Below are 15,306 nucleotides of genomic sequence, written 5' to 3'. Positions count from 1 at the left end.
TTGTCTATGATATTGTAGTAGGTTGGATAGACCCCCCTGATTTCATGTCACCACACAAAACCTCAGACTGTGACCTTTTTTGGAAATAGGGTCTTTGCAGATGTAACTAAGGTAAGGATTGAGGTGACATCATACTGAATTAGGATGAGCCCTGAATCCAATGTGAGTGTCCTTTTAAGAGACAGACAAGGACACACACACCTATAGAGAAGGAGGTGATGCGAAGACAGAGGCAGAGATTGGAGTTAATGCTGAACAAGCCACCAGAAGCTGGAAGAAGGCAGGAAAGATTCTCCCCTTGAGGCTTCAGAGGCAGCACAGCCTGCCCGCGGTTTGATTTCAGACTTCCAGGTCCCTGGAACTGTGAAAGAACACATTTCTGTTGTTTTAAGCCACCAGGTTTTTATGTCATTTGTTAGGGCATTTCTAGGAATGGAATACACATAATTTTACAATTTTCCTTCTCTTTTTGTTTTGTTCTTGTTATTATAGAAGAACGATTTTTGTCCCTGCGTAAAGACTGGGATACTCTGGGTACTGTCACGTTCATGGCAACATCAGAGGCAGGATAGAGGAAGGAGCGTCGCTGAAACAGGAGTTACGACATTAGCACTCAGGAGGCCTGTTCAGGGAAGGGCAGATGGGTGGGTGGCTCGTCTTGGAAACCACCTGAACCTTGGGCCTCATCCTTGTGTCTTACCTTCAAGGCTCCATCTGCACTGACTCTTGTCCTGTCCCCCACCTCTCACCTGCTGGGAGGCCCCAGCAAAACACTGCATCAGGCTTTTGTAAGAGAAGTTGATAAAAACTTATCTGTGACTTCCTTCCTACAAACTTGAAATAACTTTCAGTTTTCCTCCTGATGATAGAAGTAATATGTGCTCCTTGTAAAACAACACCAACAGATAAGAGAGAAAGGAAATAGGAACTTGAAATCACCTAGAATTTCCCCACCCAACAGTATACACACCTGTATTTATATTATTTTTATTAAAATAATTTTTATAATTTATATAATACCATATGTAAGTTATATAACAATTTTTATAAAAATAATTTGTTTTTGTAACAAATTGTTTTTGTAACTGCTTTTTAAAAACCACTATAAGCAAATACAGTTCCACACTGTCATCTTTATAAGCTGCAAAATATCCCAGAGCACAGATGTGCCTTGATTTAGTTAGAGGTTACTACTGATAAATTTTAGGTTGTTGTCATATATTTTCACTATTATAAACAATTTTACAATAAACTTCTTTTAGACCTAATTTTGGGCACATATCTGATTATTTCTATAGCAAGAATTCCCCCAAATTTTTGAGTGAAAGAATATAAACTTTTAGAGGAGTTAGATATAGTCTGCCAATTACTCTCCCGAAAGGACCATGTATGATGACTTTCAGTCCTTTTCATCAATATATCCTAATTTTGAGTTACAGTAAATATTCCCTAATTTTCTGAATAAAACTATCATAACCTTGCTGTTACTAACATCTAGATTAGAAAGGATCTTAAAAAAAAAGAGTTTCATACAGTAACTGGAATTTTTTTGGAGTGCATTTTCCTTCAGTTGTCTCCTTTCTCCCTTTCTGTCTTATTTCTGTTTGAAAGTGCTTTGTGATCACAGTGTGTTATTTACTACTTTGTGACTCTTACAAGCATCAATTAACCATGAACATGACTCACCCTGATGTATGTCTTTCTTAATTCAGTGGTAAGTGCACTTTCCCAATTCCGTTGCACTAAATATCTCCAAACCTTCAGAACTGCCAGAATGAGTTAGGAAGAAACAGTATCTGGATCTGTTTCCTACAGAAGTGTCAATATTTGCTAAAACAAAGAGCTGGGACTACCCCCAATGGAACGCCATCTGTCCTTGTCTTTGAGAGGCTGCAGGAAAATCCTTTCACAGCCAAGAGATGGTTATTTGGCATAACTGATACTGAAATTCAGCAAGGTGGCTTTCAGAGGTGAAACAGGCCGATAAAGAGAGACTTTGCTGTGTGAAAACGGGAAGTTTAGAAATGTGTTTCAGTTTTGAATCTATAAGCTAAGGATTATTTACTTTACCAAAATATTTCCCATAGGAATCTTTTAATCAGCACGATCACCTAGCTGACTTAAACATTCCGGTCATGAACATGTTATTTTCTTGTACAGCTTTTCAGGAAGTAAGCAGCTGGTAAGATGAGACACAGCTTCCTTCTCAGAGTCTCATTATTTCAACCATGCTGCTTCTTAAGCAGATAAGCTCCCTACTTTGTTCTATGATATATGGAAGCTCAGTTCTGTTGCAGTTTTAGGGTGGAGGCATAAGACACAGAGTCCAGCTTCTGAAGTATGGTTAGTTGCCTGACTCGGGTTCCAAAGGAAACCTGGTCACCTGGCTTCCTTTGGAGAAAACCCAGATTCCTTTGAACAGCAACCTGAAGAATAATTGAAGAGATCATCTCAGGTTGGAGTGAAATTCTTCAAAATACATTCGACGGCTTTCAGGGCCCAGTCCTCCTCCAGAGCACTGCTCAGTGGGATGTTTGCCACTTAGAATTTCAGTCCATCTGTGTAGTGTCCAGCTCTCCCCTGAGAACACATTTATTTGGGAACCTCGAACATTCCATAACATTCTTATGATTCCCCACTTTATCCAGCTATGTCACTTCTTCCAAGTTTATTTCCAGCAGATGCTGCCAGCCCTCAGTGGGACCTTCACCTAATCTCATTCTTCTCAGGAAAAGAGCAGTCATCCCAGCCCCAAGAGGGCTGTAGGCCACCGCCTCTAGCTGTCCCTGCTGTAGGCTGGAATGAACCAGGAGGGCAGATCTTCCCACACTGCTCTGCATCTTGGACATCTTGGCCCAGGTTAACTAGATCCAGCTAAACCAGAGGGTCTTGGCCACTATGGAAACATATATTTCAGCCCCCAAAGATACATGGGTATGTTTCTCTAATGGCTTTTTATATGGACTAAATTTATGCATTCATTCAATAAATACTTAGTGAACATTACTATGCGTCAGGCATTGTTCTGAGAACATGTTTCTGTGAATAAAACAAAGCGCCAGGTTTAATGGAGTCTGTAATCCACTGGGGGCAGACAGACAATAAATAATTTATCAGAGGGTGATACAAAAATAAATAAATAAAGCAGGGAAAAAGGGTTGAAGGGGAGGAGAGTGATGGTGGGTGTACGGTGCACACACCCGTGTTACATAAGGAGGGAGACATGGAAAGTCTGACCTGCAGGAGGTGAGGGAGAGCACCAGGCAGTTCAGTGGGGAAAGGCATAACCCAGCTAGTGAGAATAGCAAGGTCAAAGGCCCTGAGGCAGAAGAGCACCAACTGTGTTCAAGGAATAAGGGGAGGCCATGCGGAGGAAGGGAGAGCAGTATCCGGTGCCAGCTCACGCTGGACATGATAGCATGGTGAAGATTCTGTATTTTACTCTGAGTGGGATGGGAAGCCAACAGAAGATTGTGAACAAGAAATTAATACATGTAAGACACTTCAAACACTGTGCACAGTAAGTACTGAAAATTCTAGCTTTTGTTTTTACTTTTCTTGACTCTAAAGGTAACTAACCTCCATTCTGCATTATGAGAATGATAATTTTTAGCCTAAAATATGGTACAAAGGATAGAAGTCCTGATCTGACAGATCAGATTTGTGGCTACCAGTGGCTGGGGTGAGGGGAGGAGAAATTGGAGGAAGATGGTCAAAAGGTACAAACTTCCAGTTACAAGATAAATAAGCACTAGGGATGTAATGTACCACATGATCAACATAATGAGCACTGCTGTGTGTTATAGATGAAAGTTGTTAAGAGAGTAAAGCCTACGAGTTCTCATCACAAGGAAAACATTTTTTTCTATTTCTTTAATTTTGTATTCATATGAGATGTTTACTAAACATATTGTGATAATCACTTCACCATGTAAGTAAATCAAATCATTATGCTACATATCTTAAGCTTATCTGTATAAGTGCTGTATGTCACTTATATCTCAATAAAACTGGAAGAAAAAACCTCATTAATATTGAAAAATCCTGATCTTACAAACTTTAGGTCCAATTTTAACATCCTACATTTACAAAGAGGATTGATGATTAGAAAATTACCTCATGTCCAAGACTAGGTTCTTTTCATCTGCTGCTTGGCAATTTATTTTCTTTCTTTCTTTTTTAAAATTTATTTATTTATTTTTGGTTGCGTTGGGTCTTTGTTGCTGCGCATGGGCTTTCTCTAGTTGCAGCGAGCGGAGGCCACTCTTTGTGGCAGTGTGTGGGCTTCTCATTGCAGTGGCTTCTCTTCTTGCGGAGCACGGGCTCTAGGGGTGTGGGCTTCAGTAGTTGTGGCATGTGGGCTCAGTACTTGTGGCTTGTGGGCTCTAGAGCGCAGGCTCAGTAGTTGTGGCGCACGGGCTTAGTTGTTCCGCGGCATGTGGGATCTTCCCGGATCAGGGATTGAACCCGTGTCCCCTGCATTGGCAGGCGAATTCTTTTTTTTTTTTTCAAAAAGCAGAAAAATCATTCTTACTTTTTATGCAAATGCAGCATAACTCTCCATTCTACACCGTATTTTTCTTACTTATTGATGTGTCTTAGAGTCCTTCCCTATTAGCACCTTTTTTATATATACAGCAGGTTGTTATTAGTCATCAATTTTACACACATCAGTGTATACATGTCAATTCCAATCTCCCAATTCATCCCCCCACCCCCCAACCCCCGCCGCTTTCCCCCCTTGGTGTCCATACGTTTGTTCTCTACATCTGTCTCTATTTCTGCCCTGCAAACCGGTTCATCTGTACCATTTTTCTAGGTTGCACAGATATGCGTTAATATATGATATTTGTTTTTCTCTTTCTGACTTACTTCACTCTGTATGACAGTCTCTATCTAGATCCATCCACGTCTCAACAAATGACCCAATTTCATTCCTTTTTATGGCTAGTAATATTCCATTGTATATATGTACCACATCTTCTTTATCCATTTGTTTGTCAATGGGCATTTAGGTTGCCTCCATGACCTGGCTATTGTAAATAGTGCTGCAATGAACATTGGGGTGCATGTGTCTTTTTGAATTGTGGTTTTCTCAGGGTATATGCCCAGTAGTGGGATTGCTGGATCATATGGTAATTCTATTTTTAGTTTTTTAAGGAACCTCCATACTGTTCTCCATAGTGGCTGTATGAATTTACATTCCCACCAACAGTACAAGAGGGTTCCCTTTTCTCCACACCCTCTCCAGCATTTGTTGTTTATAGATTTTCTGATGAAGCCCATTCTAACTGGTGTGAGATGATACTCATTGTAGTTTTGATTTGCATTTCTCTAATAATTAGTGATATTGAGCAGCTTTTCATGTGCTTCTTGGCCATCTGTATGTCTTCTTTGGAGAAATGTCTGTTTAGGTCTTTTGCCCATTTTTGGATTGGGTTGTTTGTTTTTTGAATATTGAGCTGCATGAGCTGTTTATATACTTTGGAAATTAATCCTTTGTCCATTGATTCGTTTGCAAATATTTTCTCCCATTCTGAAGGTTGTCTTTTCGTCTTGTTTATGGTTTCCTTTGCTGTGCAAAAGCTTTGAAGTTTCATTAGGTCCCATTTGTTTATTTTTGTTTTTATTTCCATTACTCTAGGAGGTGGATCAAAAAAGATCTTGCCGTGATTTATGTCAAAGAGTGTTCTTCCTATGTTTTCCTCTAAGAGTCTTATAGTGTCCAGTCTTACATTTAGGTCTCTAATCCATTTTCAGTTTCTTTTTGTGTATGGTGTTAGGGAGTGTTCTAATTTCATTCTTCTACATGTAGCTGTCCAGTTTTCCCAGCACCACTTATTGAAGAGACTGTCTTTTCTCCATTGTATATCCTTGCCTCCTTTGTCATAGATTACTTGACCAAAGGTATGTGGTTTTACCTCTGGGCTTTCTATCTTGTTCCATTGATCTATGTTTCTGTTTTTGTGCCAATACCATATTGTCTTGATTACTGTAGCTTTGTACTATAGTCTGAAGTCAGGGAGTCTGATTCCTCCAGCTCTGTTTTTTTTCCCTCAAGACTGCTTTGGCTATTTAGGGTCTTTTGTGTCTCCATACAAATTTTAAGTTTTTTTGTTCTATTTCTGTAAAAAATGCCATTGGTAATTTGATAGGGATTGCATTGAATCTGTAGATTGCTTTGGGTAGTATAGTCATTTTCACAATATTGATTCTTCCAATCCAAGAACATGGTATATCTCTCCATCTGTTGGTATTATCTTTAATTTCTTTCATCAGTGTCTTATAGTTTTCTGCATACAGGTCTTTTGTATCCCTAGGTAGGTTTATTCCTAGGTATTTTATTCTTTTGTTGCAATGGTAAATGGGAGTGTTTCCTTAATTTCTCTTTCAGATTTTTCATCATTAGTGTATAGGAATGCAAGATATTTCTGTGCATTAATTTTGTATCCTACAACTTTACCAAATTCATTGATTAGCTCTAGTAGTTTTCTGGTGGCATCTTTAGGATTCTCGATGTATAGTATCATGTCATCTGCAAACAGTGACAGTTTTACTTCTTCCTTTCCAATTTGTATTCCTTTTTCTTCTCTAATTGCTGTTTGCTAGGACTTCCAAAACTATGTTGAATAATAGTGGTGAGAGTGGACATCCTTGTCTTTCTCCTGATCTTAGAGGAAATGCTTTCAGTTTTTCACCATTGAGAATGATGTTTGCTGTGGGTTTGTCGTATATGGACTTTATTATGTTGACGTAGGTTCCCTCTATGCCCACCTTCTGGAGAGTTTTTATCATAAATGAGCGTTGAATTTTGTCAAAAGCTTTTTCTGCATCTATTGAGATGATCATGTGGTTTTTATTCTTCAATTTGTTAATATGGTGTATCACATTGATTGATTTCCATATATTGAAGAATCCTTGCATCCCTGGGATAAATCCCACTTGATCATGGTGTATGATCCTTGTAACGTGTTGTTGGATTCTGTTTGCTAGTATTTTGTTGAGGATTTTGCATCTATATTTATCAGTGATATTGGTCTGTAATTTTCTTTTTTTGTAGTATCTTTGTCTGGTTTTGGTATCAGGGTGATGATGGCCTCATAGAATGAGTTTGGGAGTGTTCCCTCCTCTGCAATTTTTTGGAGGAGTTTGAGAAGGATGGGTGTTAGCTCTTTTCTAAATGTTTGATAGAATTCACCTGTAAAGCCATCTGGTCCTGGGCTTTTGTTTGTTGGAAGATTTTTAATCACAGTTTCAAATTCATTACTTGTGATTGGTCTGTTCATATTTTCTATTTCTTCCTGATTCAGTCTTGGAAACTTATACCTTTCTAAGAATTTGTCCATTTCTTCCATTTTATTGGCATAGAGTTGCTTGTAGTAGTCTCTTAGGATGCTTTGTATTTCTGCAGTGTCTGTTGTAACTTCTCCTTTTTCATTTCTAATTTTATTGATTTGAGTCCTCTCCCTCTTTTTCTTGATGAGTCTGGCTAATGCTTTATCAATTTTGTTTATCTTCTCAAAGAACCAGCTTTTAGTTTTATTGATCTTTGCTATTGTTTTCTTTGTTTCTATTTCATTTATTTCTGCTCTGATCTTTATGATTTCTTTCCTTCTGCTAACTTTGGGTTTTGTTTGTTCTTCTTTCTCTAGTTCCTTTAGGTGTAAGGTTAGATTATTTATATGAGAGTTTTGTTTCTTGAGGTAGGCTTGTATAGCTATATACTTTGCTCGTAGAACTGCTTTTGCTGTATCCCACAGGTATTGGATTGTCGTGTGTTGTCATTTGTATCTAGGTATTTTTTTATTTCCTCTTTGATTTCTTCAGTGATCTCTTGGTTATTTAGTAACGTATTGTTTAGCCTCCATGTGTTTGTGTTTTTTACATTTTTTCCCCTGTAATTCATTTCTAATCTCATAGCATTGTAGTCAGAAAAGATGCTTGATATGATTTCAATTTTCTCAGATTTACTGAGGCTTGATTTGTGACCCAAGATGTGATCTATCCTGGAGAATGTTCCATACGCACTTGAGAAGAAAGTGTAATCTGCTGTTTTTGGATGGAATGTCCTATAAATATCAAGTAAATCTATCTGGTTTATTGTGTCATTTATAGCTTCTGTTTCCTTATTTATTTTCATTTTGGATGATCTGTCCATTGGTGTAAATGAGGTGTTAAAGTCCCCCACTATTATTGTGTTACTGTCGATTTCCTCTTTTACAGCTGTTAGCAGTTGTCTTATGTATTGAGGTGCTCCTATGTTGGGTGCATATATAATTGTTATATCTTCTTCTTGGATTGATCCCTTGATCATTATGTAGTGTCCTTCCTTGTCTCTTGTAACATTCTTTATTTTAAAGTCTACTTTATCTGATATGAGTATTGCTACTCCAGCTTTCTTTTGATTTCCTTTTGCATGGAATATCTTTTTCCATCCCCTCACTTTCCATCTGAATGTGTCCCTAGGTCTGAAGTGGGTCTCTTGCAGACAGCATATATATGGGTCTTGTTTTTGTATCCATTCAGCAAGCCTGTGTCTTTTGTTTGTAGCATTTAATCCATTCACATTTAAGGTAATTATCAGTATGTATGTTCCTATGACCATTTTCTTAATTGTTTTGGGTTTGGTTTTGTAGGTCCTTTTCTTCTCTTGTGTTTCCCACTTAGAGAAATTCCTTTAGCATTTGTTGTAGAGCTGGTTTGGTGGTGCTGGATTCTCTTAGCTTTTGCTTGTCTGTAAAGCTTTTGATTTCTCCATCGAATCTGAATGAGATCCTTGCTGGGTAGAGTAATGTTGGTTGTAGGTTCTTCCCTTTCATCACTTTAAGTATATCATGCCACTCCCTTCTGGCTTGTAGAGTTTCTGCTGAGAAATCAGCTGTTAACCTTATGGGAGTTCCCTTGTATGTTATTTGTTGTTTTCCCCTTGCTGCTTTCAATAATTTTTCTTTGTCTTTAATTTTTGCCAATTTGATTACTATGTGTCTCGGCATGTTTCTCCTTGGGTTTATCCTGTATGGGACTCTCTGCACCTCCTGGACTTGGGTGGCTATTTCCTTTCACATGTTAGGGAAGTTTTCGACCATAATCTCTTCAAATGTTTTCTTGGGTCCTTTCTCTCTCTCTTGTCCTTCCGGGACCCCTGTAATGCGAATGTTGTTGCATTTAATGTTGTCCCAGAGGTCTCTTAGGTTGTCTTCATTTCTTTTCATTCTTTTTTCTTTATTCTGTTCCGCAGCAGTGAATTCCACCATTTTGTCTTGCAGGTCACTTATCTGTTCTTCTGCCTCAGTTATTCTGCTATTGATTCCTTCTAGTGTATTTTTCATTTCAGTTATTGTATTGTTCATCTCTGTTTGTTCTTTAATTCTTGTAGGTCTTTGTTAAACATTTCTTGCATCTTCTCCATCTTTGCCTCCATTCTTTTTCAGAGGTCCTGGATCATCTTCACTATCATTATTCTGAATTCTTTTTCTGGAAGGTTGCCTATCTCCACTTCATTTAGTTGTTTTTCTGAGGTTTTATCTTGTTCTTTCATCTGGTACATAGCCCTCTGCCTTTTCATCTTGTCTATCTTTCTGTGAATGTGGTTTTTGTTCCACAGGCTGCAGGATTGTAGTTCTTCTTGCTTCTGCTCTCTTCCTTCTGGTGGATGAGTGTCTCTAAGAGACTTGTGCAGGTTTCCTGATGGGAGAGACTGGTGGTGGGTAGAGCTGGCTGTTGCTCCAGTGGGCAGAGCTCAGTAAAACTTTAATCTGCTTGACTACTGATGGGTGGGGCTCGGTTCCCTTCCTGTTGGTTGTTTGGCCTCGGGCAACCCAACGCTGGAGCCTGCCTGGGCTCTTTGGTGGGGCTAATGGCGTACTCTGGGAGGGCTCCCGCCAAAGAGTACTTCCCAGAACTTCTGCTGCCAGTGTCCTTGTACTCTCGGTGAGCCACAGCCACCCCCTGCCTCTGCAGGAGACCCTCCAACACTGGCAGGTAGGTCTGGTTCAGTCTCCCCTGGGTTCACTGCTCCTTCCCCTGGGTCCTGATGCACACACTACTTTGTGTGGGCAGGCAGATTCTTAACCACTGCGCCACCAGGGAAGTCTCCTTGGCAATTTATTTTCTAAAAAACTTCTTATTATGGACATTTTCAAACTTAATACAAAATTAGATAGAATACCCAGTTTCAAGCAATTATCAATTAATGGCTAATGTTGTTTCTTCTGTATTACTATTTTCCTCCCCCTCCTCACACTGAATTACTTTACAGCAAATCCCAGACATATCTTTTCGTCTGTGAATGCCTCAGTACATAGCTCTGAAAATAAAATCTTTCTGTTTTGCTTTACCATAAGACCCTTATCACACCTACAAATTTAATGGTAATTTCTTAAGATCATAAAAAATCCAGTCAGTCATCAGATTTTCCTGGTTATCTCGTTAATGCTTTTTAAAAATAGTTGATTTGTTTAAATTGGGATCCAGACATGCACGTTGCATTTGGGTGTTAGGTCTTGTAAATCTTTTAAAATCTGACTATTCGTCCTTCCTGTTTGTTTTCTTGTCATTTATTTGTGAAGAAACTTGGTCTTTTGTTCCTTAGTTGTCCCTCATTTTGGATTTTGCTGAATTCCTCCCCACGGAGTTGTGAATATGTTCCTCTTTCCCCTTGTTTTTCCTGTAAACTGGTAGTTGGCTCTAGAGGCATAACCAAGTTGGATTTTTTGGCAAGACTACCTCATGGGAGGTGCTGTGAACTTCCTGTTACACCCTATCAGGAGGTATGTCCTGCCTCGCTTTCTCTATCTCTTATATTTGGTAAAATACACATAACATCAAATTTACCCTTTTAGCCACATTGAAGTGTACAATTCAGTGGTATTTAGTACATTCACCATGTTGTGCTACTACCACCACTATCTAATTCTGGAACTTTTCCGTCACCTCAAAAAGAAACTCTGTACCCATTAAGTAGTCATTCCCCACCTCCCTCTCCCCAGCCCCTGGTAGCCATGAATCTACTTTTTGTCTCTCTGAATTTTTCATATAAATGGAATCATGTAATACGTGGCCTTTTGTATCTGGCTTCTTTCACTTAGTATAATGTTTTCAAGGCTCATGCATGTTTGTAGCACGTGTCAGTACTACATTCCTTTTTGAAATTAATTAATTAATTAATTTTTGGCTGTGTTGGGTCTTTGTTGCTGCGCGTGGGCTTTCTCTAGTTGTGGTGAGCGCGGGCTCCTCCTTGTTATGGCACGTGGGCTTCTCATTGCGGTGGCTTCTCTTGTTACGGAGCACGGGCTCTAGGTGCGCGGGCTTCAGTAGCTGTGGCACACAGGCTCAGCAGTTGCGGCTCACGGGCTCTAGAGCGCAGGCTCAGTAGTTGTGGCACACGGGCCTAGTTGCTCCGTGGCATGTGGGATCTTCCTGGACCAGGGCTTGAACCTGTGTCCCTTGCATTGGCAGGCAGATTCCTAACCACTGCGCCACCAGGGAAGTCCCCTGCATTCCTTTTTATGGCTAAATAATATTCCATTGTGTGGAATTTTATTTATCTATTCCTCAGTTGATAGACATTTGGGTTGTTTCCACCTTTTGACTTCTGTGAATAGTGATGCTGTGAACATACACGTACCATTTTGCTGGAACACCTGTTTTAACCCCTAGGAGTGCCTCTCTTTTTGTGGTGTTAGGACTCATCGGTGGGTTCAGTTGGCCTCAGCCTGATCCATATATGATAATGTTCCCTGTGGGCCTTTCATCTATTGATTTTAGCCACTATTGATGACCACTGCCTGTTCCAATAGGGTTCCAATAACACACTTCTCATAGAGGTCAAGGTGGTCTAACCATTTTACTTTCAGTTAACATTAAAGCAGCACTGTTCTGGGCAACAAAGTTCATGCATTCCTATGAGGGGAAGAAAATGGGGGGCAGGGGGGCTGGTGACCAAAAAGTGTGAGAAAAGCTGCATATGATGGATGCCCTTGCTGCTCACATGCAGTGCTCACTCACATGCTAAGGCCCCTGGGAAGCTGTGTAGTCAAAAAGCCTGTTTAGCTTTAACTCTGTATTTCCCAAGTTTATTTGACTATGAATATTTTTTTCTCTACACTTATTCTAATTATCCATTGGAACATGCTTTGGAGAATATTGTTTTAGAGTCTAGGTTACTTAAAATACTACTAATTAATTTATACCTATGTGTTTCTTAGCTGTTTGGAACTGACCTGACAGTCCCCAGAATCTTCTATTATCACTTAGTGGCCATAAGTTAACCATATTCTTGCAAAATCCCTGGACAGCAGAGTTGGCAATATTTCTGGCAAAGTTTCACCTGGAAACTCTGAATTGAGATTATGTCCTTGGGAATGAATGCTTGAGTCAAAGAAGCAAATATCAATTTCACCCATCACCTCCATCTTAAGTGTTTGATGGACACCTGTGATAAACCTTAGAGAAGCACCATACTGATGTGTAAGCCAGAGCTGCTTATCATTCCTCTCTGCTCTTCATTGCTTTACTCTGCACGGCCCCCAAACCATGCCGAGGTCCCCCTTCATGTTTCCCTGGGTCACACTGCTGGGGGCTCTGTCCCACCACCCACACGTCAGTGTGGTTAGATAATGCTAAACACTGAGGTCATGTGGAGAGAGGGTCTAGCAGACTCCTTGGTTGACTTTCTAAGGTCAGGGATTTGACAGAGCTCCTTTCCCGTGGTCACTTAAATGCATTTCACTTACTAGTTTGTTTTTAAAAGTTTTTAACCAGTCAAGCAGCCATGCAAAATGCTGTGATCTGCACCTTTGAGGCCAGAAGAATGGTACAAAGGTGGTGCCTGCCCTCACCATTTAGGTGGGCTCAGCAGGGTAGCAGGGGCTTGTGGGGAGTGGGAGGAGCTGGTAGGAGGAAGAGTAGTGAGCAATCCAGTGCGGGGAAAGTGGAAACCCTGGGCCATTTCACTGTTAGAGAGAGGACCCAGCTCTGTGAAGTGTGTGCTGTAACTGGGGCTTCTAGGTAGAGGCGGTAATGAAGGTCAGCCGGAGTATAGAGTGGTTCCAGGTCAGAGATTTGCTGGGGATACAGGGGAAGGGGCCTGGCCAGAGTTGGGCAGGGTGCCAGGACCCTGGAAGTCATCTGCCTTGGTTCTAATGGGCTCAGGAGTTAAGCAGGGCCAAGTATGCTTGCGGGAGGCCTCACTGGCCTAACCTAAAAATTAACTTATACAACCTAACATCCAGCATCCTAGGACAGGCTGGCATTGAGAGGCAGGATAATGGAGTGGTTGAGAGCACAGATGTCGGTGCCAGACTTCCAGGGTTCAAATCCTAGCTCTGCTGCTCACTAGCTGTGTGACCTTGGGCAAGTCACTCCACCTCTCTGTGCCCCTGTCTTCCCAGGGAGGAATAAAAGTAAGACCTACCTTATAGGGTTGTTTATGAAGATTAAAGGAGTTAAGATATGCAAAAGCACTTAGAACCATGCCTGGCACCTAGTAAAGTGTTGAGATTTACCTGTTATGATTAAATGGTGGGCTTAGAGGACAGATCCGTGAGCTGCTGGGCACTGAGAGCTGCTGGGGTGCTGGGTAAGTAGTGGGGAGGAGGGGGGCTCCAGGGCAGGTGGGCAGGAGCAAAGGAGAGAGGGAAGGGACTCTGCCTGTGGGCAAGCCAGGGAGGGAAGAGCTGGATCTTGAACTCACCAGACACCCCACCGTTTTTGGAACAGGGAAGGTTGCAGAGCCCTGTTCTGTGCCAATAGGCCCAGATCACAGTTTGCTCCTGTCTCCCTAGGAAAAAGGGGGTCATGGCCATGCTCACATCCCTGTCCCTAGGTTACCTGAGTTCCCCTCCTGGCCTCCTTCTCCAGTGGTTCCCATGTGTCGCTCATCTGTTCTCTTTAGAACAGTCACAAAAGTTTCAACTGAACTTAGTATCAGGTTATAATTCTTTTTCCTGATGACTCAGCTTGCTTTTCCTTTTTATTTTCTGCATGAGAAAAGGGAAAACCTTCCCTAGGATCACTGAACACAGCCTTCCTTTCTCTTGATAATAGCCTGGTGAAGGTGGGGAGGGGGTAGTGCGCGGAAACTGCCAGGCAAGTAGAGCTGACTGTCCACACGTCAGTGTCCAGAGGCTTCCGTGTCCCCGTGTCCCCTGCTACCTGGCCTGTCGGCACCGGCTCCAGGGGCTCTGCGTGCTCACTGGCCCAGCTTTCAGAACCAGGCCCCCAACAGCCAGCCTGGTGGGGGGCTCCAGCTCCATCCCCCCATGGTGACGTGGGATCTGTTTCATCTCAGTATATAATTAGCTAAAACTAGACCAAGTCACTGCTTTTAACAGCCCTTTTGCCTCCTGATCTTACCCACTCCCATTTTTGTTTTGGAAGGATCGTCCTTTCCACTTCAGGGTCCAGAAATATACATTTGGTTTTGTTTAAACATTGTTTTCTAAGAATATCTATGCGACCGCCTTACTCTCTAACTTTGCCAGCACCCTCCTGCCTCTGTTTCTTACCTGTGCCATTTCCTCTCTAGGTCGTGTCCTCAGCCTTGTGTTTGGGCATGAAAGCATCCTGGACGTTGGGCATCTAGGTCTTCTCTCAGCACCACCTCTGGACCAGTTCGGTGGACCCCAGCCCTTGGTTCAGACCTTTCTGTTTTGGGGTCACACGGCAGCTTGGTGTGTTAAGGGCAAACCTCACTGGCATCTAGGTTTCCCCATACATTGCTTTGATGTTCCCTCGTCAGCAGCAGCCTCAGTCTCTGTGTCACACTGAGAGCCAGCCCCTATTTCATAATCACTATTAACTTTCAAAAATAGGTCCCTATTTGGCACTGCCCACTCAGCACGAGGTGCTAACGTCGGCACTACTCACTGCTAAGTTCTTTGTGCGTCTGAGTCAGCTCCTTACTTTCCCTACTCTGTCTCTAAAGGTGGCCTCTGCTTCTTTTCCTGGCTTCACACTCTGGGTGAGGAGAAAGGTAGTGAGATGCTCCTAAGACCAAAGTCATGATTGCTCCCCTTTCCTGAGGGTCTCCAGACACAGGTTCAGGGGCACGTGTAGGTGGTGTAGGTTTGTATGTTCCGAGGGGAGAAGTGATTCCACAACAGAAAGAAGTGGCCTCACAAGAATGAAAGGACAACTTCAAACATGCTGTCAGTAACTCATCAAATGACAGCGATGCAGTAACCCTTCAGGTCACGCCTGGCAGCCAACTGATCCTGGGCAGGGGAAACCAATGGCCAAAGAAAGGAGGAAGCACACCTGAGCCAGCTTGCTCACAAGCTGCAATATGTAAACGTGGGTACAAAG

The sequence above is a fragment of the Pseudorca crassidens genome, chromosome 8, assembly GCF_039906515.1.
Source record: "Pseudorca crassidens isolate mPseCra1 chromosome 8, mPseCra1.hap1, whole genome shotgun sequence".
Classification (NCBI taxonomy): domain Eukaryota; kingdom Metazoa; phylum Chordata; class Mammalia; order Artiodactyla; family Delphinidae; genus Pseudorca; species Pseudorca crassidens.
The sequence above is the reverse complement of the archived record's forward strand: the minus strand, read 5'-3'. Positions refer to the sequence as shown.